Raw genomic sequence first — 26731 nt, 5'->3', positions numbered from 1 at the left:
CCCACCCCCACCCCCCACTTCCCCAACTCCAGAAAACTGTGGTATAAGCAGGATGCAGGGCTGGAAAAATATGTATGTGTTCATGAGCTGCAAGGAATACCCAAGCCCGTGGCTCTGCAGCAGGTGCACTTAGTGCCTCCTCCTCCACACTCCATTCCAGCCACTTCAGTAATGGCTGGTGGACATGATGGATGCCAGTGGCTGCAGACAACACTACATGACTCTTCTGAGAGAAGTCACAGAGCAGACAGGGCTGGTTAGTGCCACACACGGCAGTATTAACAAATCCACAATTGTAACATAGACAGTCATTGGTTCTTCCCTCTGCTCTTTGGTCGGTCCCATTATTAGCATGTTCCTTTTGTGATGTGGACAAGATTCTAACAATTGTTCAGAAGTGGGAAACTTCCTACGTCGTCAGCTTGTGGCATGATCCTTCTGCGATATCCTACAGTTTCAGTCCTGTCGATGTCACACAGCATATGCTGGAGGTGGCAGGGAGGGGTGCAAAGCACATATGCCTACATATTATTATTAGTAATAGTATTGGATTACAGTAGCACTTAGAGGCCCCAGCTGAGATTAGGGCCCCAGTGAGCCAGGTACTGTACATTCAAATAGTAAGAGAGACTCCCCACCCTTAAGGTCTCACAGGCAGACAAATGGTGGTGTGGTGTTCAGTAGTCACTCAACGACCAGGAGCCTAACAGGTTTCTTCTCCGTTCAGTGTCTGAGCTCTCACTGATCAGCGTGGCAGAGCATGAGTCATCATGGTTCCAACTGGCTCCTGCCTTTGCCTCTTTGCCTCAGTGTGACTTTGAGAAATGTCACTTCTTCTCATTTACTGGAAATGTCATATCCTTGACTTTCCCGGGCCTGTTCAAAATTGTACAATCAATATCGGCAGAGTTTAGGATTGCTGGCCATAAAGCAGGATCTGATGTATCAATTTCGGGTGTGCAATTTTTCTCCCTGCTGTTTCTGTCATTATGCAAGGCAGATTTTTCTTTATCATTACTCTCCTTTTCATGTGAGCCATATTCTTCTTTATCATCACTCTCCTTTACACCACCAGGAAAACTGGATGATTCTCCATCACTTTCCTCACAGTTCAAGTCCCTATCTTCAAATAAATTTGCTAATTCCTTAATAATAGGACTTCCATCATTTACGTATCACTCCTCAATTTCTTCTGCACTGGGACAATCGCTACTGCCTAAAACCCAGTCTATGTTGTTCTGTTTCAGATGTTTCCCCATCAAATTTGCCCCTTGTTGCAAACTACATTGCAATTGAGCTTTTCACTTTCTAAACTGAGCTCCTGAAGGCTTCTTCAGGGGCATCTTTTATTTTCTGTGGGTGAAAATAGATAGTATTAGGGAGAGCAAAAGTCATAGAAAATCATCAAACAGTACATGTTAAGCATGGCAAAAGAAGTAACAGTATTTATTTTATATTATTGTGCAGATAGGAGTTTAATAGATATCTCTGGCATCTCATTAAATATGTCCTTTATAAGTTGCTACTTACACTGTTCACGTCTTAAAACACAAGTACACTTTCACAATTACACAATAAAATAAGGTTCACAATATCGCAGCGGGGCTCTCACTTCACTTCATTTCATTCTTATATCTCACTAACTTATATGCCCCACCCCTTATATACCCATGAGGGCATGGCTGATGACATTTTAGGAGATTAAAGGAAAATGTAGTTCTCAGAAAGTCTGGAAGTTTCCATGAGATTCTATAAAGGTCCAGAACATTTTAGGAGATCCATAAAAAAATTCCACATACAGAATACCTAAAACACTTTACTTCAAACATTCTATTTTCCCTTTGGTCACTAATAACAAAAACAGATCCCAAGCCTGGTGTCTTCCAGTTCCAGCACCCCAGGCAGTTGTCTGGGTCACCTGCCCCTAAATCCAGCCCTGCCTAGTGTACCCTTTATGGGCATGACATGCGGGATCATATTGAAGGTCTGGCATTACTTTCAGCTACTTGAGAAGTGTGAGTAGGGCCCAGCAGTGTCCTCTGAGCAGGCCATGCCCAAATGCTATTAAGAAAGGATCTTTCCTGTAATGGAAAGTATAATAAAGACAAAGACTCTTTTATGATGCTTTCAAAGTTGTGTTTTGACAATTATGTTTATGATATGCAATTGCAGTATTCATGCACAACTGTGATTCACCATTAGCCTGCCAGGCCCAATTTGTGTTCAGGGTTATGCATACCACAGAGATGAGATAAAGATGTCTGCAGATAAAAAATCAATACAGCGAGGACTTAGTGCGAGGTAAAAGGGTGTGTGTACAATGTTGTTTGTTTGCCTGTTGCAGGGTAACTAAAATTCATCTTTTGTTGAACAGAGAGTCTAACAGGATGTAAAACAGCTAGACAACTTGTCTCTAAATAAGCTAGAGCACTCCTGGCAACATCCTATCCTCTTAATCCCATTGTTATTTGTTTAAGCAGTGCTGCATATCCTTGATCATGCAACTCCCACCTCTCTAGCCCCTTATAGAGAGTTCTCAGCTGAAGACCCACTTTGTGCAGTAAACCTCTCTGCTTTGACAACCTAATCAGGCTCATGACAGGTCAGCAATAGTGATGTGGTGAAAGGAGGCTCTTTGACAACCCTGGGAGTCTTTGGCCTTGGCTACACTGGCGCTTTACAGTGCTGCAACTTTCTCGCTCAGGGGTGTGAAAAAAACACCCCCCTGAGCGCTGCAAGATACAGCGCTGTAAAGCGCCAGTGTAAACAATGCCACAGCGCTCGGAGCGTGACTCCCAGTGCTGCAAGCTAAACCCCATCAGAATGTGGAGTACGTGTAGCGCTGGGAGAGCACTGGCGCTGCAACCACACTTGCACTTCAAAGCGCTGCCACAGCAGCGCTTTGAAGTTTCAAGTGTAGCCATACTCTTTGGCTAAAATTCTACAGCTACACTGAAAGGAAGATTGGGGTGATTTCTCTGCCTCTCAGGCGATTTGTTCCGTCTTTGTATACTGCTGAAATGACTGTTAGAAATGGCCTATCCCTGAGGCGCATATACATTTCTTCTGGAAAGCAGTTTTTGTGTTTTTAGGATGATGTAGATTGCCCCAATGGCAGGGATTTTCCAAAAGCTTCCCTGGCCCCTTACAAGCTAGTCACTTTCACTTCCTTCTCTCCTCACCATCCCCCATCTCTCCTTCCCCTTCTCCCTCCCCACAGTTCAAATGATCCAAGCTGCAGACTTTGCTAAGTTATACACATATATTCAGTACATCATTCAGGAACAAAGCATAAACATTTCCAGCAAAGGCACTTGATATAAGTTTGTTTGCCAAGTGTGATTGCCTTCTTCATTTATGGTGATGAAAAAAACAAATGAATAACTTCCCCTGTTTCTTACACTTCTTCGTTGGATGATGGCCACCATCTTGGCTGCCACATTGGGGATGGAACTAGGGTCCCTCCAGAACTAAAACCTGAGGTGCAATAGCTAGAGAACCAAGTCACCTTAGCTGCTGCTTGTAACAAATGGTATCCTCTGGGGATCAGCACAGCGGGGGGACTTGTAACACACGTTGCATCCGCACAGCCCTGAACAAGGTACAAGGCGTTTTATCACATGTTAAGAGGGACCATTCTGCAGAAGCCCATTATTCCAGTATTGGCAATACATTACTGGTCAGCAATGGAGAGGAAGCATTGACTGAACACTCAAGTATTGCAGACTCAGTGTCCTGAGGTACTTTCTTGCAGAAGAGATCTAGTGGCACTTTTGCAAAAGGAGAGGCAGTTCTCCCTCTGCGACCCTAGTATTGTGCCAAGTCCACAATGCAGTTCCCAATCCGCTCCTGTGCAAACTCTACAGCTTATTGGACTGACCAAGCACAGGTCCGATTCTAGCCTTTGCCTCGGCAGCCACATGCCATGCTTGCAACAGAGAGGCTGTAAGTGAGCCATGAGGGGTGGAATAAGAATTCCTGCAGCACAGGACAAATATTAGTGTCCCTATGCCCCCCATCGTCCCACCAGCCCTGGCAGAAAGGGGCATGCCAGAAATGGGAAGATGAATAGCCATAGCATTCACTGCCCCCAAAGATTTTAGACTGCAGTGCAGCCTCCAGGCAAAGGAATGGCAGCCTCGGGTTAGAGCAGCTCCTGAGGTTGCGCTGACTTAGAGTGGGAGAGGGAGGGGTCACATCTCACATCAGCCCAGAGTCTGAATAGCTCAACGATGGCATAAAGCCATCTTTGCTTCCCCTACCCCGGGCTTTCTGGAGACACAGCCAAAGGATCTGGCCCTACTATTAGTCGCAATGTAGTTGACACCTCCCTCCTGGCTGACAGCATTTTAAAAATCAAGTACAGCATCACTGACTAACACATCAGGCACTGACCCCATGTTTATTTGCTTTTTCCACTTACAGGACTGAATAAGGAATGTTAATGGGAAATTGTTTAAGCACAACGGGCAAAAGTTAAACTCATGAATGAGGGTCTTGGAACAGTTTTGTTTAAAATTTTCTTTTTTCTTCATAAACTGAAATCAGGTTCCCTAATGAAACCTCAGGCTTTCAAATCCAGCCTAACTGCATGATTGTTATCTTTGTCCTGAATAAACAAAATACTTTATACCTACTACTTGAGGCCCGGCCTCCCCTGATATTCTGGAAAAAGTGGTGACATTTGAAATGCTGCTCCCTGCACAAAACCAGATGAAAGCCAAAAACTGTGAGAACGTGGCTGTTTAATCCTTGTTGTTTTCTCAGACTGCAGGGTGGTAATGAAACCTGACATATCTTATTGCCGTCCCTGGATGGTTTCCTGATTGCAGGGCCATACAGAAAATAACCTAACAAAGCAGAAATGGAATCACTCTGGAGATGATGGGCCTGAGCCTGCAATGCCTCCATCCTGTAAGCAGCCCCACTGCCTGCTCATACATGGGAGGATGTGCAGAATCCTGCCTTTGTACTCATACTAATAACAAAGGGCTTGACTGTTAGTGCCACCAGCTTAAAGGGGTGGTACAGAGTACCCTGGAGTTGGGGTTCAGATTACACCATGTCATAAACCGATAAGAAAAGTTAATAGCACAGAAGTACTTAATATCTCTTTGACTATAAAGGGTTAACAAGTTCAGTAAGCCTGGCTGTCACCTGACCAGAGAACCAGTCAGGAGACAGGATACTTTCAAATCTTGAGGGAGGGAAGTTTCTGTGTGTGCTGTTAGAATTTGGTTGTTGTTCACTCTGGGGCTCAGAGGGACCAAGTGCAACCAGGTTCTCTCCAATCTCCCTGATACAGGTTCCTTATAAGTTCAAAAGTGAGTACTAGGTAGATAAGGCGAGTTGGCTTATGTTTGTTTTGTTTATTTGCAATGTGCGTTTGCTGGAAGGAGTAATTGTGCATTTTGGCATTGGAAGGAGTTTAATTGTCGTATTTGGCTGAAAGGAGTTAAGTTTTGTATTGTTGCGAAGAGTTTTAATTTGTATTTTGAAACTTAGGCTGGAGGGTATTCCCGTGCCTATAGCTAAAAAACCTGTACCTATTCCATTTTAAATTACAAAGATAATTTTTCTGTTTTTCCTCTTTAATTAAAAGGTTTTTTTTCTTTTTGGTTTAAGAATCTGATTTCTTTTTATCTGGTGAGACCCCAGGGACTGGGTCTGGATTCACAGGGAATTGGTGGGGAGAGAAGAGGGAAGGGGGAAGAGAGGAGCTAATTTCTCTTCTGTGTTAGGATTACTGTCTCTCTCAGGAAAGTCTGGATGGGGTAAAGAGAGGGGGGAAGTGAATTTTCTCTCGTTTAAAGATTCAAGGAGTTGGAATCACAATGACTCTTCCAGGGAACCCAAGAGAGGGAAGCCTGGGAGGGCAATGGTGGGAAAAGGGTTTTACTTCCCTTGTTTAGATCCAGGGGTCTGGGTCTGGGTTCCCCGGCGCAGTTTTGGGGGGACCAGAGTGTACCAGGCACTGGAATTCCTGGTTGGTGGCAGCGCTACAGGTTCTAAGCTGGTGATTAAGGTTAGAGGAATTCATGCTGGTACCCCATCTCTTGGACGCTAAGGTTCAGAGTGGGGAATTGTACCATTACACACCACCAGGAGGAGCAATGGGAAGATTATAATTCAGTAAACATAAATCCACAAGCGTTGCTCCCTGAATAGGGCATGCATTTCACACCAGTCATTAGCCTGGCACCGAATGTTCCCCTTGCCATTGCTGACCCTGCTCCGTGGCCCATTGCAGAAGGAGAAGGCATGGCCCTGCTCCAACCCATCCCTTCAGGCTGCCTTGATCCGCATGGACAAGTGGAAGAGTGCGGTCCCCAGAGTGTGGAGTGCTGCTGTTAGGGTGACCAGATGTCCTGATTTTTGGGTCTTTTTCTTATATAGGCTCCTATTACCTCCCACCCCCTATCCCGATTTTTCCCATTTGCTGTCTGGTCACCCTAGCTGTTGTGTGCTGCCATTGAGCAGCGGTTGCATGAAGGAAAGCTTTTTGCATGCCCCTGCTATCTGAGCAGCGCAGAATCTGGCCACAACTGGGTAACACACCCATAGCTGAGTTAGTTCTGACTCCCCAAAGGCTGGGTCCTGCTCCCATTGCTCAATAGGAAATTCATTGGGGAGCGAGCAGGACTGAGCCACAGTTTCCTGTTGAACATCTCCTCTGCATTAGTAAAAAAGAAATGAACATTAACTATAAACATGCACTGATATGCTGGAGCTAGTGTGACATCTTCTAGACAGACATGGTTTCAATTAAGGTTTATAGTGGCAACAACAAAATGCAATGACTCCATTAAGCATGTGTGCTTCTTGAGAGTTCAGTACAGGTTTTTGGCGTGTATATGTGGTTAGCGTCCAATCCAATCCATGCGGGAGCCTTTTCATTTATTCCAGTAGGTGGTGGATCCATGTCCAAGCCTGTGGCAGTGCTGGGAACTGAATAGAGGTCTTCTGAGTGGAGTGCCTGTGGAGTGCCTGAACCATAGCACTGTCTTTGTTCCTCAGTAAATTGTGATTGGGAACCAGTAGCATGCCTGATTATTCTGATTACTGTTCAGAATTTGTCTATAGCATTAAGGAAGAGGACGGGTCGAAAAGGAAGTTTAGGAAAGCCTGTAAAATCCCTCTTTTTCGTCTTCCTATAATTCTGGAAGCTAAATGGGTTTTTTTTCCTCCATCCATCCTGTTGCATTCATATTGTTGTCACACTTATCTGAAAACCAAAATGTAGCTTAAATCCAAGAAAGGCACGTAAGCAGCAGCAGCAAATCTTATGGGAACTACACCTCACATTGTGTTACACTCCAGTGCCAGACCATGAGCTGGATTGGTATTACACAATCCAGTTTGCTCGGCTGCTGGGAAGCAGGAAAGCTGTTCCTGCCACAGTATTTTTAATCACTAGCAAATGCTGATGTCTGTTAATGAATAACATACAGTTCTCAAGAAACCACAGCCCTTTTATGACCTAAAGACTAAATGCCCCTGTGCCCTGCCAGGTGGTCCGTATAACTTGTCTTCACACCAAGAGCCCAACTCTGCCAGCCTGTATTCATGTGAGCAGTCTTTGCTCGCGAAAATGCATTTACATTGCTGTCTCTGGGACTGCTTACATGAGGAAGACTTATGGCATCAAGCCCCTCTAGGATAGCTTCGTATCTCTTTGGTTACACTTTAAAGCCTCATGCACTGACTTTTCTTTCAAAAATTGGATGCCACTTTGCCCAGTACCCTGGGACTGTTCATTAGTCAGTAAAATTGCTCCCACTTTCCTCCTAACCAGGCACTGAAACTTCATTGAGATTCAAGTACTCACCCCATAATGAGAATTATGTTTTCTCACTAAACTCTGTGGCCCAATCAGTGACCTGTGTCTTTTTAACACTTCAGAGCCACGTGTCTTTTGGCATCCAAATTCTATTCAGTTCTGGGTAATAAGCCTTCGTTTTATTGATTTCTGCTGTATCTCTATTCAGGATAAATAGTAAGGGAAAAAGAGCTGTGTGTCACATTGAAAATCCAACCCTAATAATGATTGAATGCCCCCTCAGGGATGTATAAGAAGTCAAAGACAACAGAAGCACCAATTATGAAGCTCTGCACTTGGTTTACTGCTGGGGGAAGAAAAGGTTAATTATCTAACAATAAAGCAACTGGATTCATTGAGGGTGGGTGAGTGAGGGATTGTTCTGCTTCATTCTGAAACAAACAAGGTTGTGATCTATGATGTTAAACCATTGGAGCTGAATAGGGAACTGTCCAGTGTAATCTATTGTGCACAGGCAAATCAGACTGCATTGCAAAAAATTCTTGACCAAAATAAATGGGCTATATACCGTCTTTTATTAAACCTAGTCTGGTTACGACACAGGGCATTAAAACCAACAGGTGCACAGAAGAGTCAGACATTCTCACGCTCATATTAGTTACTCATATACAAGTACATGCACAAGTTCAAATGACTTATTGTAAAATCTCTAGAGATAAGACCATGCCACCAGTTTGAACCCAGTGTTGAGCTTTCCTGAAGCAGTCGAGTTTCAGTTTTCCTTTTATGGATATAGGAGCCAATTACAAAGTTGCAGTCTGGATACAAACCTCCTCCCCAAAGATCTGTGGTGTTTGGATTCAGGGTTTCATTCTGGGACCTCCTTACAATTAATCCTATATAAATTAGCAGTTGGCAAACCTCAAAAGATTTAGAGGTTTGGATAAGCACCATGGGCGGGAAGTGAAGACCCCAGCCCCACCCCTGCAGCCCAAGGCCCCATCCCTGCCCCCCCGCCGGAGGCCCAGGCCACACCCCCACGGCTGAAGGAGCCCCGCCAGCCTGCCCCAGCTTCCCCAAGTTGCTGGCCAGTCCACCCCAGCTGCATGGGCCATCCCAACCCCTGGGCCACTGGATGGCCTGAGCACTGGATCGTCAGTTGCCCCAAGCTGCCCTTGCCACCCTGGCCCCTGCCTACCAGCAGAAGCCCCAAGCTTCAGGCTGCTCACTGGAGCTGAGCCCCCGCCAGCTTCAGGAGAGAGGGGGAGAAAGGGTGGGGCCTCAGGACGGAGCACGGGTGAGGCCACAGCCTGGGTTATGGGAGGCTTAACCTCCCCTGGCCTTTGATACCTGCCACCCACATCCAAAAGTACAGGAGCTAGATTCACCATTGGGAAGGCAATTTGCATCCTATTGTGCCCATGGGGACAGGTGTGCTGGGTGAGGAAAGATTCACCACCAGGGGTTCTGACATGGGAGCCCCGTCAGGCACCGCTGCTGAATGAGCACATCGCCATATAGCTTAACTTCCTTAACCTGCCCCACTCATTTTGAGGGCTGAGCCAGACACCTTAGGACAGGGGTTCTCAACCTGGGGGTTGGGACCCCTCAGGGGATTGTGAGGTTATTACATGGGGGGTCGCGAGCTATCAGCCTCTACCCCAGGTCCCAATGCCTCCAGCATTTATAATGGTATTAAATATGTAAACAAGTGTTTTTAATTTCTAAGAGGGGTCGCACTCAGAGGCTTGCTATGTGAAAAGGGGTCACCAGTACAAAAGTCTGAGAACCACTGCCTTAGGGTCTCACAGAGAGGAGGGGTTCCAACCGGTTACATTTGAAGAACATGGTGGTGCATTGATTAAGCAGTAATTCCTGGGACACGGGTTAATAGTTAGAGCAGGGGACTGGGAGTCAGAAGTCTGGGTTCTATTCCTCTGTCACAGACATGAGTTAAGCCTTTAGTATAGTGCACAGAGCCTGGAACAGGCCCTCTATACAGGTGCTTCGTTCCCCAAAGTGAAATGTCATTTCTTGCACTGAGCAAATGTTTTAATGTCCAAAAATACCTTGTGCTTTATAGTATCTTATATGTGAGCTTCTCAAAGCACTTTGCAAGTATTCGTTAATTCCCACAGCACCCTTCTGAAATAGCAAGGGGAACTAGTCTCATTCTCTTGACCAATGAGGAAACTGCGTCACAAAGATGGTCATATAACCCCCTTAGGATCACATAACAAGCCTGCGGCAAAGCTGGGAAGAGAAACCAGATCTCCCTGACTCCAAGTCACATGCCTTAACCCCAGGACAACTCATCTGCTTAAAGAAGCAGCTTCAAAGCCAACAATGAACTGACAAACAGAGCTTATGTTTTCAGCGAACATTGTGCTAAATATTTCTGTGAACAAAAGTTGGATTTATGTAGTTATCCTTGCACCAGGCTAAAAATGAATCCCACTGTATCCTTATGTATGTTTGCCATGGGCAAGAATACAGAGATCCAAAATATACTGACTATAAGGGCAGAATTTCAGTAACTTTTAGTGTGTGTAATGGGTGTCCCTATTAGTATACAGGAGTCTGGAGTAGATGGTTTAAGTCGCCTGGAGTAATTCCTTTGTTAACCCTTCTCCCCTGTGACCTGAGCCTCAGTCCTCCTGTGTGGACTTCAAAGAATGCACAGTCAGTTCCCATGGTTTAAAAAGATACCAGCTGGTTTTAGCATGGCCCTTGTAAACCTGGTTCATCTGCATAGCTGGCTGGCAGTGGCAAGGCTAAGTGCAAACCTGAGACTTTAAGGAACTTGGCTAAATCTGGAGTTTGAATAGAGAAAGTCCAGTAGAGTAAGCATCTCCCTCTCTCTCCATAATATGTGTGTGTGCACAGTATAGATGAGCTAAGTCTTTGAGATCTGGGGCTGATATTCAGAGGTGCTTCAGTGAGAGCGGCAGGTGTCTAGCATGACTGAAAATGTATCTTGTTTTATTAGGAGCCCCCCCAACAAATGTAGGATCTGACTATAGGCAGACAATGCTGCTTTTAATGTTTATGAGCTACAAATATTGCATCATTCAGCTGTAGTTTCTGTAAATTTGCTATACAGAGGCAAAACCAGCCAGTCCCCCACTTCCTCCAGCGCTGACGCAGAGTTTATTTACCACATCTGAGTCTTGTCATTTGAAATGTAATATGTATTTGCTAATAAAACTCAGGAAATTTGGGGGATTTTTTTTATTTTGCTGATGGCTAGAAGTAACATATTGACAAGTTCTGTGCAGTGTCTGAGCATAAACGAACACTGGAGCTCTTTGTTCATGGGATAGTTTCTTTTCCTTAAGAGAAGCCATCATTATAACAGCTTGTGGTATACGTTCAGGAGCTTTATGAGTCCTGCCCAGTTGTTGTTTTTCTTCACAAGTGGCTGCAGGTTTAACATTCTGAAGCTGGAAGTGGGCAAGTGAATTTGTGAAATGTTGGCACCTTCCATTATTAATACATCTCTACCCAGATATAATGGGCTCCTCGGAAGACAAAAAATCTCTCCGCATTATAGGTGAGACCGCGTTATATCAGACTTGCTTTGCCCCCTCTTGTTCCTTGTTCCCTGACTGCCCCCTCCAGAGACCCCTAACCCTAATCACCCCCAGGACCCCCCCTGCTCCCTGTCCCCTGACTGCTCTGACCCCTGTCCACCCCCCCACCCCCATGCAATCACTGGCAGCCTGGCCCCAGCCCACTCCACTCTGCCACCTCCGAGCTGCGGTGCTCCACTTCCTGCCCCCGGTGAGTGCGGGGAGGTTGGGGAAAGGATGCCCTCTTTGCTCTCATCTGTGGTGGGAAGTGGAGCAACACGGCCCCAGCCCGCTCCGCTTTCCTTGCCCCGGTCCCAGCCGTGTCACTGGGGGGGCGTGACTGGGGAAAGGTCCTGCACTCACCGGTGGCAGGAAGTGGAGTACCACGGCTGGGAGCTGGTGGAGTGGAGCTGACTGGAGCTGGGCTGCTCTGCTTCCCGCCACCAGTGGGTGCGGGGAGGTTGGGGAAAGGACACCCCCCCGTACTCACCTGTGGCAGGAAGCGGAGCGATGCAGCCCCAGCCCACTCCACTCTGCCACCTCCCAGCCACGGCGCTCTGCTTCCCACTGCCGGTGAGTGCAGGGAGGTTGGGGAAAGGATGCCCCCTGTACTCACCTGCAGCGGAAAGCGGAGTGCTGTGGCTGGGAGCTTGCAGAGTGGAGCTGGCTGGAACCGGGCTGCTCTGCTTCCGCCACTGCTTGTGAGTGCGGGGGGGGATCTCTTCCCCCAAGCCCCTCCCCCAAGCGAGACAGCTGGGGCTGGAGCGAGGAAAGTGAAGCGGGCTTCTCCTGGCCCCCCTGCTAATCCCCAGGGCCACTCTGGGATTGCGGGTCCCCCAAAAGTGCCCTCACACAGCTCGTGCCCCCCAAACCCTGGGGCGGGGGGATCCCCTGGCCACCCCTGAGACCTTCTGCCCCTTATCAAACCCCTTGGCTCAGGCCTGGCCTGGCACCCTTAACATGCTGCTCAGAGCAGTGCGTCAGAGCTTTACCGCCTTGTATGCGAACCCGCGTTATATCGGGTCACGTTATATCAGGATAGCGGTGTATTTAGATATAGCAATGGTAGTTGCAATGAGAGAAGGCTGGAATGGAATAGTTATACAAGAAAATAGGTCTATGATTGCATGCTATTATTTAACTCGGTATATCTTCCCACTGGTATGGGAAATGCATTGGAGTTATATACATACCACTGCTAGACTCCTGCGAACTACATATTTATATGCAGAGTGTACACGTATTTGAATATAAGGGTCCTGTTTAGTCCCTTACTTCTGAGCTGGCAAATGCATGGGAAGCATATTCAGCCCTTTGGAAAGGGAGGTCCTTGTGGTGTTCTCTAAATACCACAGAGGGTAGCTCAGGAATGTCTTCCCATGTTCAGTAAAGAACTACATCCAGTGCTCCTTGAATGGAAGGCTAGTTTGGTCAACATAGGGGTAAAAAGGAAGACAAGAAAGTTGTGGAGATTCCTGGGGCTTCCAAAGGCACTTGAAGGAGTGAAATATTCCCCTGCACTCCCCATCCCAAAATCCACACAAAACTATGTACAGTGTGGGATGCTACTTTTACCTTCCTTGGGCTGCAATGAAGGCAGGGAACATGAGACCACATATCTTGGCTTTACTAAGATAGTCCCAGTTTTTCATATAATGTTCAGGTATTCCAAGATATTTTGAGACTCCTGAAATGGCCTGGCTTTTCATTGCATCAATCAAGATCATCACTTTTTGAAATATGTTGTAAAAGTCGCAGGGTTTAGTGAGTGTTTGCCAGGAAAGCACCATTCAGTGGAATGAATGTTCACTGTTTGGAAAGAGAAAAGTCAGATGAGTTTAGATCCTATTCCCAGCTCTTTTGCTCAAAGTGAATGTTAACAACAATTGTTCGGTGTTGTGTGCTAAATTTATTCAGGACATGCAGTTTGGGATTTTCCAAACAGCTGTAGGGGAGTTATTTGTCTAGATTCCATTGATATTCCATGGAAGCTGGATGGTTCAATAACACTCTTAGGTTATGTGACAATCTCAAACTCTATTACTGGAAAAACTCCTCCATTCTCAGAAATATGTCCAGTTGCGGCTGAGTCAGAGATTGGCAGGAGAAGCAACAACATGTTTTTTCAAATAAAAGATTTATAGGCTATGTCTACACTGAAATTAAACACCTGTGGCTGGCTCGTGTCAGCTGATTCGGGCTCACAGGGCGCAGGCTATGGGGCTGTTTAATTGCACTGTTAGACATTTGGGCTTGGGCTGGAGCCCTGAGAATTCAGAGCCAGGCTCCAACCCAAATTGGAATGTCTACACCACAATTAAACAGCCCATAGCCCACACCCTGGGAGCCCGAGTCAGCTGACATGGGCCATCCTCAGGTGTTTGACTGGAGTGTAGACCCATCCATAGCGTGTAAGGCCAAAAGGGACCATTGTGATGATCTAATCTGACCTCCTGTGTACCATGGTCCATAGAACTTCCCCAAAATAATTCCCTGAGTGTATGTTTTAGAAAAATATCCAATCTTAATTAAAAAATTGTCTGTGATGGAGAATCCACCACAACCCTTGGTAAATTGGTTCAACGGTTTATTACTCTCACTGTTGCAATATTATGCCTTATTTCCAGTCTCAATTTGTCTAGCTTCAACTTCCAGCTATTGGATAGTACTATATCATTCTCTGCTAGATTGAACAGCCCATTATGATATATTTTGTTCCCCGTGTAGATACTTATAAACGGTGAACAAGTCACCCCTTAACTTTCTCTCTGTTAAACTGAATAGATTGAGCTCCTTAGTCTATCACTATAAGGCGAATTTTCTAATCCTTTAATTGTTCTCATGACTCTTCTCTGGATTCTCTCCAATTTATCCACTTCCTTTTTGAATTGTGGCCACCAGAACGGGACAGAGTATTCCAGGAGTGGTCAAACCAGTGCCAGCTCCAGAAATAAAATAACTTCTCGACTCCTTCTCGAGATTCGCCTGTTTCAGTGCCCCAGGAGCACATTAGCTCTTTCAGCCACAGTGTCACACTGGCAGCTTATGTTCAGCTGATTAGCCACCATTTAAGAGGCACTGCTTCCCAGGATAGAGTCCCCCATTTTGTAAATATGGCCTGCATTCTTTATCTACATTTACATTTGGCTGTATTAAAATGCATATTGCTTGCTTGCACCCAGCTTACCACTCTATCACTGACCTGTCCTCTTCACAATTTTTGTGTCATGTGCAAACTTCATCAGTGATGATTTTATGTTTTCTTCCAAGTCATTAACAAAAACGTTAAATAGTTTATGGCCAAGAACCGATCCCCATGAGACTTCACTGGAAATAGACCCACTCGATGATGAGTCTCCATTTACAGTTACATTCTGAGATATATCAGTTAGTCAGTTGTGTAGTACTGTCTCATGGCTCTATAAAATGTTGCCACATACTTGTCTCCGTTTTTGATTTTGAAAATCTGGTAATTTAAATGATAGCTCACGTAGGGAGAAGCCTCAAGTGAGTTATTTAGTCCTGCCTCTCCCAGGAGTGAGTCAGTGTGTATAAAGGCTGCATCTGACCAGCACCCGTTTTGTGTATTCTTTATAGTACACTTTTATAACAGCTATCTTTGCAATTAGCAATTCAAAAGCAATGGGGAACAAAATACAAATGCTGTTGCTTCCTTATCATCTCTGCCATCACTGCAGTCCAATAAGGATAATAGAAGCATCCTACATTATGCATGATCTTTTGTGGTAGGAGGTGGAGAATGATCGAACTCTTTCTTTGGCATCTCCACAATCTGCCTTTTTCCCCCTAATTTTGCTTACTGCTAGGTAAGGATACTCATTACCATGAGTAGTCCTGTTGACACCAATGGAACTAAGCCAAGTAAGAAGTGTTTGTGTGATGGCCACCTTTTTGGCCAACACACTGGGAATTGAACTGGGGACCTCCAGAGCTAAACGCATGAGCTGCTATAGCTTGAAGTAAGGAACCATAGTTCTGTAATTTGGGACTGTAACAAATAATAGCCACAGAGGGGATCTGTAATATACACTCACCAGTGGCTAGGGAACTAAATGCATTGGGAAGAGGGGAAAAGCAAAGAGAGTGAGAATTGGAGAAGACTGAGAGGAGGACAAAATTAATGTCAAAATTTCCACATCAGTTTCTGTGTTCAAACTCTTGGGTGCTTTCTAGAACAAAATGTTTCAGATTCTCCCATTAATTGTTCTTTCCTGTAAGAATCATTATTGTTAATGTAACACTTGGTTATATAGTGTTACATTACTATAAAAGATCTAAAGTAAGAGTTCCTACCCAAAGGAGCTTATAATACAAACCAATGGACAAGAACTCAGGGGGAGCTCTGGAAGGTGCTAGTCCAGGATACGGTTTTGTTTGTTGCAGTGACATCCTGATTGTCATGCATTAGCGTCTGGAAAGCTTATAGAAGCAGTGAGTTTTCAGAAGGAATATAAGTGAGGAGTGTGTGGATGCCTGGATGCAGTGGAGGGGGCATTCCAGGTGTACGGGGCAGCATGGAGAGAAGAGAGAGGGAGAAGTAAATGCAAGGAGGAGATATAGTTCATTAGTGGAGCTGTGGGTGAGAGAAACAAAACCAGAGACATAAGCTGGGTGTGTTGGGCAGTATTTCATCCCTAATCATCTATCAGCAAATGACAATGGGTCTGACTGGCCATTGTCCTAATGCAGTGCAGTGGTTGTAAAATGCTACTGAATCAGAAAGGTACCATTCTGCAACTACTTTGCCCTGTTATAAATAACTACCCAAGGTGCAAGGCAACAGAGAATCAAGCCTGCAGGGGAAAATCTTCACTGTCTTGTATCCTGGTAAACAAACTGCCAGCACTGGTATTCTCAACAAGTTTTCAGATGAAAGGAGCGAATTAATTTTTAACAGATCTAATCGCATTCTGCATGGGCATGATCAAAAACATTTCCCAGCATATGGTAGCAATAAAACTGACTTTGTACAATTGGGAAAGCAGTGCCCCTCTGCAGAGCGTTACTAGATTCAGGCACGGGAAATAATGCCTGAGTCATCAGTTTAAATCAAAAGCTTTCTGTTCAGCACACCTTGACAGTATTCGTTTGACTCTTGTATTTTTAGACTATGCTTGTGCCAGCTCTGAGTCAGTTACTGAGCACCTAGGGCCTGATTCTCCACCGCCTTAGTCCTCGTTTAGTCATTTAGATCTGTGCAAAGTGAATATAAAACACAATCAAATCAGAATTGTATCTTTTTATGATTTATACTACAGGAACCCCAAGGCCAGGACACCATTGTACTAAGTGTACGTGTAGCCAGAGTGAGAGACGATCCCTGTCCCAAAGAGTTTACAACTATATAGACAAGACAGACAATGAGTGGGAGGAAGGCAGTACTAGTATCCCAAGCTGACAAGTGAAGAACTGAGGTATAAGACTTTGCCCAAGGTCACCCACAAACTATGTGACAGAAACAAAGCCAGATGTCCTGAGTCCACAGCCTTAACTACAAGACCATCCTTCCTCTCTAAACTCACTTTAAATAGGTATCTATGACAGCACAAGCTGCAAGGCAGCAAGGAATCAGGCTCCAGCTGTTGCTGCTTGTGTGAAATGTTACAAATGTTAATAGGGCTCAGCTTGAGGCTGTATATTGGTGACACTACTAGCTTTGGCCCACTGCCAGATCAAGGATCTGACTCAGGACTTGTCTACACAGAGCTGCAGTGTGCTCTACAGGGTGTGAATGGCAGAGTGCTCTAATGTGCTGTGCTCTGATTGCCCTGTGTAAATGCAACTGGCATGAACTAAAATGTAGCTATTTGGGGTTAAATAGTCTTGTTTCAAATGGGACTACATCAGCACAAACAAGGCACCTCTTTGTTCACACCAGCAAGGTTTACACAGGAGCAGTTAGAGCACAACACATTAGAGTGCTCTGTAGATAATACTGCGGTGCTGTGTAGACAAGCTCTACACAAGTAAGGCAAGTATACTGTAGAAATACATAAGAATGGCCATAGTGGGTCAGCCCAAAGGTCCATCTAGCCCAGTATCCTGTCTTCTGACAAGGGCCAGTGCCAGGTGCTTCAGCAGGACTTAACAGAACAGGGCAATCATCAAGTGATCCATCTCCATCAGCCATTCCCAAAATAATAATGGTTCTGTCATATGAAGTGAGGGAAAGATATAAAGACTGATTTTGATTCCCCTTCCACCAGTATGATGCCACTGAGTTTAGCAGAGTTACTTCTGATTTATGCTAGAGTATGTCAGATCAGTACCAGAAACTAGCATTCTGTTGTTACTAGAACTGCTTGGACGTTCAGAGTGAACGGCTTTCCATTGCAAAATGCTGACTCGTTGAAAGCAAAACATTTCACAGAAATGTGTCAATTTTGAGAAAATTTCATTCACAAAGAGAAATAAAAGTATTTTGACAAGGTCAAAATGGAAGGTTTCCATTTTCTGTTTCCACGTGGCTTTTTTTCAATTTCTTAATTTTGTATTATATAAACATTTTTTTTAAATGTTAAAATCAAAACATTTTGATAGACATGAAAAAACATTTTTCTACAACTTTGTTTCCCAGGGAATGTTTTGGTTTTGTTCTGTTTGAGGATGATTTCCCCCCCCCTCCCAAAATTACTGATTTTCCAACAAAATGAAAACCCAGTTCTCAGGCATCTCTAGTGTGTATTTTTTACCACTGGGCCTGATTCTGCCAGCTCTCATACAAATCAGCGGGGTTACTGTATTCAGAATGAGTGGGTCTGTTCAGGATCTGTCACCTTACAAAATGATCCTACGTTCAAGCACAAGTATGACGAGTCGAGTTAGCAGACATAATGCTCATGAATAATAATTAATAATGCTGACCTGAAGAGGAGCTCTGTGTAGCTTGAAAGGTTGTCTCCTTCACCAACAGAAATTGGGCCAATAAAAGATTTTACCTCACCTACCTTGTCTCTCACAAATAACCAGTCAGGGCAGACCATGACGAACTGTGTTAGTGTCATGATAGCTAGTGGTGAGTACTGCAGTCTTGCCAACGTTCACAAGTGAATCCTGAGTCTTCTGATATCTGGTGTTTTTATTAAAGTCTCAGCTTCTGCAGTTAGCTTATTATGTGAGAATCTCAGGTGTCCTTACTTTTTCTTTTCTTTTTTTTAAGTGTAATAGGGTGTGTGCTTCCCCTTGCAAGTGCCACAGGGGCCTGTGAGCAGCCAGTCCTGCCTGGAGAAAAGCTCAGTAGGTGGTGCACAGAATCATGAGACCCAGCTGGGCAGCATCAAGTAACTCGATCTGATGACTACCAGCTAGAGGAGGCAGAGGAAGGCCTCAGCTCCATTAGGGGAGACTGAGACCAAGAGAGGGCTATGAGAATGCATTCCTCAGTTCCTGTAACTACAGAGCAGGCTGCAGGCATTGCAGTGGAGGATTGCATAGGGGCAGGAGGCCATGTGGACATCCCTAGGCTGGATGGATGCCCTGGCTACAAAAGTGCCAGAAGCAATAGGACTCACAACCTGTGCTAGGACAAGACCATGGCTTTATGTTTTCACTCAGGGCTGACAAGAGGAGGGCAAAGGGAGAACAATTGTACCAAGGCCCTGAGCTCAGGGGTTCCCCAAAATGGCTGTAGCATCTGTGTAAATAAAGTGAAATGGGAGGGATTGTGGTCTCTGTAAACATGCTCTACTGGGGCTCCAAATATATCTCAATGGGCCTGTTTCACTCTACATTCTTCTTCTTTTGTGTTGGACAATTATCAAAGCCCTGACTGAGGCAAGGTCTATGAAGTGAGTCGGGTCTATTATTTCCCCCCAAGCTGGTGACTGGGACCACCAGGCTACAGTAAGTTTCCAGCCTGTAGGATTGTGGAGAAAAGTTTAGAAACATAAACCACAAAGGCTCAACAACAAGAAAGCAAATAAAAAGAACTCAACATTTATTACTTTTAAAAATCCCATGATTTTAAAACAAATCTCATGATTTTGGGGGGCCTGACTCATGATTTTTGAACCCCTGGGCTTGGCAATGCTGGGAGTGAGTCCTAGTCCTATTTGGGTCCAATTCCAGACACAATATGGTACACAGCTGCTTTGCTGTGCAGTTGTGACATCACTGAAAAGGTCCAATTACACAAAGCAGGTGGGGCTGGCTGAGGAGGGAATAGGACCAGGACACCCAGGAAATGCACAGAATCAAAGCTTCTCCTGGAGAGCTGGGCTGCTATGCAGCTCGTTTGAAATTTCCCTTTCACGGACAGAACCCCAAGGAAAAAGAGCAGGTAATAATTTCCCCGCTGTCACAGCTGTCCCTATCGGTGCCAAAGGCTGTGCAAATTTCACGCTCCTGTCTTGCGCATGCTGGAGAAAATCAAATCCTCTCCAATTCTAGGGCCTCAGTATAAAACACTGATCTATAGGTAGCTGAGAAGCGGAAAGCACTCTGTTATCCTTGTACTCATGCTGACAAGCATTTTTACTGAAGAATCAATGTAACCAAAAGCAGGTGGATTCAGCAGGCGTTGAATGCTGAGCAGTGGAAGGCTGGTGCTGATCTTGATGGGCGACAGAAATGAACATGTATCCCAAATGTGCAGCATGAACAACAGAAGACCTGAATCCTATATTTCAGTTTAGAATGCCTCCTACATGCCCAAGAGCTCCAGTGAAATATATGTCCTGAAAGAGGGGAGGGGCAGAGATGTGTTTGGTGGATTATCCTTCCCTCTTTGGTTGGCTGAGATTTGGAAAAATAATTGTAGTCACACAATTCCCACTGAAATTAAATTTCAGCCTATAGAAAATCCCAACCATTCACTTTTGAGTGAATGCTGTCTTTTGTATCCAGATATCAAGACTAAGTTTGTCTGCACAGGACACAGAGCTTGCTCGCAGGTCAGCCTGAGACAGTGGAATCATAGAATATTAGGGTTGAAAGAGACTTCAGGAGGTCATCTAGTTCAACCCCCTTCTCAAAGCAGGACCAACACCAACTAAATCATCCCAGCCAGGGCTTTGTCAAACCGGGCCTTAAAAACCTCTAAGGATGGATACTCCACCACCTCTCTAGGTAACCCATTCCAGTGCTTCACCACCCTCCTAGTGAAAAAGTTTTTCCTAATATCCAGCTTAGACCACCCCCACTGCAACTTGAGACCATTGCTCCTTGTTCTGTCGTCTACCACCACTGAAAACAGCCTAGCTCCATCCTCTTTGGAACCCCCCTTCAGATAGTTGAAGGCTGCTCTCAAATCCCCCCTCAGAACTTCCCAAGGAACTCAAGATCATCACAAACCTCCCCATCTTTCTTCCCTCCTAGTGCAAGATGGACTTCCTTAACGTTGTCTTCACTAATAGAAACAGAGAACACCACGTACAGATATTCTAAACTGCTCCCTTCCAAAAAACTCTACCAAAAACAAACACTTCACTGCGCACACACTTCTCTGCCTGGAGAGGGGATGAGAGAAGAAATCACTCATGACAGATGTGCAGTCACATTGCTTAAAGCAGTGCTGGAAGGTGCTCAGTGATGAGCGGGCATAAGAACCTATGTAGAATAAAACTGAAATCCATCAAGAGAACTTTGTTTACTGGGGGATTTTTTCCCACCCTGTGTTTTCTGAAAGAGCTAGGTGAATACCACAAGCATTTCCCATAACTATTCATTCAATTTCACTTTGGCCAGGCACATATCCTTCTGTGTTTGCTTTTCACAGATGCTTACTTTCTTAAAGTTACATGAACTTTAACAATGTTAAATATTCCCATAAGCGTCTGTCTAAGACCAGAAATAAAAACAGAGTGAGGGCCTTACGATGTCATCCACTGAGAGCTCATTCTGCCTTTTTTTCTGTATGCCAGAGAGAAAAAGAAACCAAGAAAGAAAACTGATCCCAGTACTTTGGAATTGGCACTCAGCAGGTAATACAGAAGATAACCTAGTACTGTTGACTAGAGTTTGCTTGGGAAAGGACTCGGTAAGAGCCTTAGCTTTTAGCTCCAAATAAATAAGAAAATGCTGTCTTGTTTTCAGCATGGATAACATAGGCTCATAGATTTTCAGGCCAGAGGGGATCATCATGTCTGACTTCCTGCAGCACAGAACTCACTCACCCCCTCCTGTAATAGACCCATAACCTCTGGCTGAATTACTGAAGTCCTCAAATCATGATTTAAAGACTTTAAGTTACAGGGAATCCTCCATTTACTCTAGGTTAAACCTGCAAGTGACCCATGCCCCATGCTGCAGAGGAAAGCAAAAACACCCAGGGTCTCTGTCAATATGACCAGGGGAAAATTCCTTGCCAACCCCAAATATAATGATCAGTTAGACTCTGCGCATGTGGGAAAGACCAGGACCCTCCCCATCTAATGTCTCATCACTGGAACATTGGAGATATTTGCTGCTAGTAATCACATATCGGCTACACGCCATTGTAGGCAGTTTCATCATACCATCTCCTCCATAAACTTATCAAGTTCAGTCTTGAAGCCAGTTAGGTTTTTTTGCCCCCACTACTTCACTTGGAAGGCTGTTCCAGAACTTCACTCCTCTGATGGTCAGAAACCTTCACCTAATTTCAAGACTAAATTTGTTGATGGCAAGTGTATCTCCATTTGTTCTTGTGTCCACATTGGCACTCAATTTAAATAACTCTTCTCTCTCCCTGGTATTTATCCCTCTGATGTATTTATAGAAAGAAATCGTATCTCCCCTCAGCCTTCTTTTGGTTAGGCTAAACAAGCCAAGCTCTTTGAGTTTTCTCTCATGAGGTAGGTCAGAGGTCAGCAACCTTTGGGCCGCAGCCTGCCAGAGTAAGCACCCTGGTGGGCCAGGCCGATTTGTTTACCTGCCATGTCTGCAGGGTCAGCTGATCGTGGCTCCCACTGACTGTGATTCACAGCTACAGGCCAATGGGGGCAGTGGGAAGCGATGCGGGCCAAGGGATGTGCTGCTCTGGCATGCTCTATCTTTTGTAAAAACAGGTTGTATTTTATAACAATTACTGTTTACCTCTCTGTCCTTAAATACTTTCTCTTTCAAAATTTTTTGCAAAACACTGCATACAATTGAGGTCAAACTAACAGGTCTGTAGTTTCCCAGATCACCTTTTCCCCCCTTTCTTAAAAACAAGAACTATATTAGCAATTCTCCAGTCATAGGGTACAACTGCCCCCAAATTTTAGATTAACTAAAAATCCTTGCTATTGGTTTTGCAATTTCATGTGCCAATTACTTTGATATTCTTAGATGGAGATTATCAGGGCCCCTCAATTTAGTCCCATTAAGTTGTTTGAGTTTGACTTCCATCTCAGATGTGGTTATTTCTACTTCCAAATCCATGTTCCCATTAGCCACCCTGTCACTATACCTAAACTCTTCATTAGCCTTATAAAAGCTGAGGCAAAGTATTTGTTTAGGCATTGGGACATGCCTAGATTATCTTTAGTCTCCACTCCATCCTCTGTGTTTAGCGGTCCCACTTCTTTCCTCATTTTCATATTTATATGGCTCTAGAACCTTTCGCTGTTGCTTTTAATTTCCTTTGCAAGGTCCAACTCTGCTTTACTTTTGGCAGTTCTCACTTTATACCTACCCTTCCTGACCTCCAAGAGGTAGCTTTCCTTGCTGATCCCTTTCATCTTCCATTCTTTGTCAGCTTTTTGTTTTTTCTTACTCACCTGTTTGAGATGCTTGCTCATCCAGCTTGGTCTGCAGCCCGTACCTACATCCCCTCCCCCCGGCCCCCCGCTTGGGATGCAGGTTTCTGATGGCTTCTTCTACTTTGATTTAAAGTAATTCCAAGCCTCCTTCACATTCAGATCATTGAGTTCTTCAGTCCAGTCCACCTCCCTAAATAATTCCCTTAATTTTTTAAAGTTTGCCCTTTTGAAATCAAGGACCCTAGTTGCAGATGTATTTTTGTTTATCCTTCCATTTAGTTTAAACTGACTTAGCTCATGGTCACTCATACCAAGGTTGTCCCCTACAAGCAGTTCTTCTGTGAGGTCCTCACTACTCACCAATACCAAATCTACAATGGCATCACCTCTTGTTGGTTCAGAGACTATTTGGTGAAGAAATCTGTCAGCTATCCCATCCAGGCAAATCTGGGCCCCACTATTATTAGTAGCACTTGTCCTCCAATCTGTATCTGGGAAGTTAAACTATCCCATTATCACACAATTCCCAGTAGTGTTTATTTCATTAAAACATTAAAGAGGTCTCTATCCATGTCCAAATTGGATCCTGGTGGTCTGTAGCACACCCCCACCACTATATCAGGGAACGTCTAGTTGCTTTCTTCCCCAAAGTGATTTTGACTCAGACAGACTCTGTTTAATCCATTCCATCACTTCAAATTTCTTTACAATCTACTTAATCTTTAATATATAACGCTACTACACCACTTTTTCCTTTATTTCTGTCTTTCTTCAACAGCACACACCCTTCAATACCTGTACTCCTGTCATAATTACTATTCCACCATGTTTCTGCTATCCTTATAATATCAGGTTTCACTTCCTGCACCAGTAGTTCCTCCATTTTGTTACCCGGGCTCCTAGCATTGGTGTACAAACATCTTAGTTGTTTCTGCTTGGCTTCAGCCACATTCCTCACTCAATTGAATACAGTCATTCTACTGCCAGTATCACCTACCTGACTGTTAGTCCTCTTGTCTTTTATTCTCCCTTGCAATCTTATGTGAGTCACCTTGTAGCCTCCTCAGGGCTGGTGCTTCCATTTAGGCGACCTAGGCGGTTGCCTAAGCCATTAGGATTTGGGTGGGCGGCATTTTGCAGCCCTCAGCGGCAATTCGGCGGCAGGGGGTCCTTCCGCACTCCAGGTCTTCGGCGGCAATTCTGTGGTAGGTCCTTCACTCGCTCTGGGACCCACCGCTGAAGTGTCCCGAAGACCGGGAGCGCGGAAGGACCCCCGCCTAGGGCGCCAAAAACCCTGGCGCTGCTCCTGAGCCTCCTGGGACTCTGAACTCTGGCTCTCTCCGTTGATTTTTTCCCTCTTCTTATAGGACCAGCTGCTCTTCTCTTCCTCCTTTTGCTCCCACCTTCACTTACTGCCTTCTGTGCTGCTTCTTCATTTTCCAACTCAGCAAACCTGTTCCTGAACTATATTTCTCCATCTTAGTTTGTCTTTTCCTCTGCCTAGTTCTTGTTAGTCATATGCTTCAACTGACCACTTTCCTCATGCAGCAGTCTTCCCTCTGAGGTCTTCATGATGGAGTGGATGCTAGTACTCAAAAAGTCCAACTATGTTATGTTCTCTCTTCCCATAACTAGTCACGTACTTGGACATTTTGTTCTGACATGGAAACAATAGATTCATTTTAATGAAGTCCAGCCACTCTACTGCAAAAGACAATTTAACCTGTTGGTAAGTGTAGCACATGCAATGCCTAAATCTGGTCACAGTAAATCTTCAGTATAGGGCAGTAGATGTGTTGTACAGTTATATGGAACAGGGCCAGCCACAGATGCATCCGGAGCTGCCAGTACTTGCAAACAACAATGTCCTGGAGGACAGGCCATTTTTATCACCCATTTTTGCAGCTTAAGGGTCAGTGCTGACAAGCCCTAAGTCCTCTCGGCTGACCCACAAGACTTGCCTTCCATCTGAGATGCTGCTCTCAGGCTACTGTAGCTGTAATTCTCGCTGACTGGCATCATGAGCTAAACCGACCTTCTTCCTAATTATGGAAGAGGCAATGGTCCTTATAAACATGTTGGGTGGGATTCACAAAGGTGCTTAGGCACTTTACTCCAAAATCAGTGGGAGCTACACACTTAAGTATCTTTATGAATCCCACCCATTAACGCTAAAATGTTTTTTCAATTGTGATTCTTGGTGCTCTTGCAATAGGCCAGCCTGTTTATTTTTGTTGCAAAGTGTCACTCACTATGGAGTAACTGATCGACTGGGAAAAATCACCACATGTAAATGTTCTAAACATGCAACAGATTTCCGGGGGCTACCACATCTAAATGAACCCACCAACATCCACACTTATGAAAACATCCACTGAAGATAATTCAAGCAAAGGAAAATTTACTCATTTGGGGACATACTCAGTTTGCTGTTTTCACAGCAACAAACTCTTATTCTTGCCACTCACTGATGTAAAGCTAAAGATTATTCCTTAGCACAGGGATTATAGAAAGAGCTTTATTCTGGTGAAAACCAAATTCCAACTGTGCTATTCTACCAGAAAAAAATCCCCTCAGTTCATTAATCATAAAAAGCCAACCCTGTTACCACAAAAGGCTATCTTTGATCATGAAGCTGAATTGGTAGGCTGTAAAAATATCGGGGAGGACCCATATGGACTCACTTCAGCAGGTGCAGAGTTGGTGCCTAGTAGAAGTTTATACTTTATTCACCAAAATAGAAGGAAACGTAAAGACATCATGCAGTTTAAAATTGGAGTTACCCTGGAAAATGCATGACATAGATTTACCACTATGATCTCCCATAGCCACCCTTCTAAAGAGAAAGTCACTGAGAATTGCAATTTTCTTTTTGTATTATGGGTGGATAACATCCATGTTGCATGGAGTCCCAGGTGCTGCTGTATGCCCCAGCCTATCACCAGTCTCCTGGAAGTGACCTCATTAGAGGATTCAGAGGCAAGCCTGTTACCTCCAAGACTCCCAGACTTGGCTGTTGGCACCAGCAGTCCCTGTCTCTTTCTGTGGCTTCCTGCAGCGAATCCAGCCAAGCCAAACTCATGCAGGAAATTTGTACTCTACTCTTCTCAGTGAGTATTCACAGAGACACAAGCAGCCTTTTCAAAACAAGGTAACCATTTATTATTAACCTGGCATAACGAATCTGAAAGTTCTTAGCTTAGCACAGAGAGGTAGAAATTAAGCCATAGTCCACCCTCATCAGACAAGTGCCCTGATGGACCAGCGAAGCTGTGATGGACTCCATCTCTGGCTCTCTTGCTCATCCTTTGTCTTCCTTGGTCTAGGCTCCCTCCAGCTCAGTTCACAAGTCTCACCTGCTGGCATTTCCTACTGTCAGGTGTTTGATTTTTCAGTCCTTGGGGCATCTCTTTGTCTTGCTGGACCTTCTGTTGATTTAGGTCAACTTGAACCAGTTCGTAAATGACTTTATTCATTCTCCCCAGACAGCGCACATGCGCGCGCGCGCACACACACACACACACACTTCCTGTCTACTGCACTGTTCCAGTAGCTGAGTTAACCCCTTTGTGCCCATTCAATAGCAATGCAACATACAGAGGGAAACTGAGGCATTCCTAGAATTTATAGAAATATTGCAGAAAATTCCCACTTTGTCACACCATGTGCCTTAGGCGCAGGCCAGAGAGCAAACC

The 26731-nt window shown here is 44.8% G+C and overlaps 1 long non-coding RNA gene across 1 annotated transcript in view; it reads right to left on the bottom strand.

Moving 5' to 3' along the window:
• Nucleotides 1-32: 32 nt before the first annotated feature.
• Nucleotides 33-26731, bottom strand: part of LOC116825619 (uncharacterized) — a 62360-nt gene continuing 35661 nt past the window's right edge. The window contains exon 3 of the long non-coding RNA XR_012655019.1: nucleotides 33-1353. This is a non-coding gene — a long non-coding RNA (uncharacterized LOC116825619). The remainder of the gene's footprint in view (nucleotides 1354-26731) is intronic.

Source organism: Chelonoidis abingdonii, chromosome 1, assembly GCF_003597395.2.
Source record: "Chelonoidis abingdonii isolate Lonesome George chromosome 1, CheloAbing_2.0, whole genome shotgun sequence".
NCBI classification, from domain to species: Eukaryota; Metazoa; Chordata; order Testudines; family Testudinidae; genus Chelonoidis; species Chelonoidis abingdonii.
Note: the sequence above shows the minus strand (reverse complement) of the source record. Positions and strands in the feature narration are given on the sequence as shown.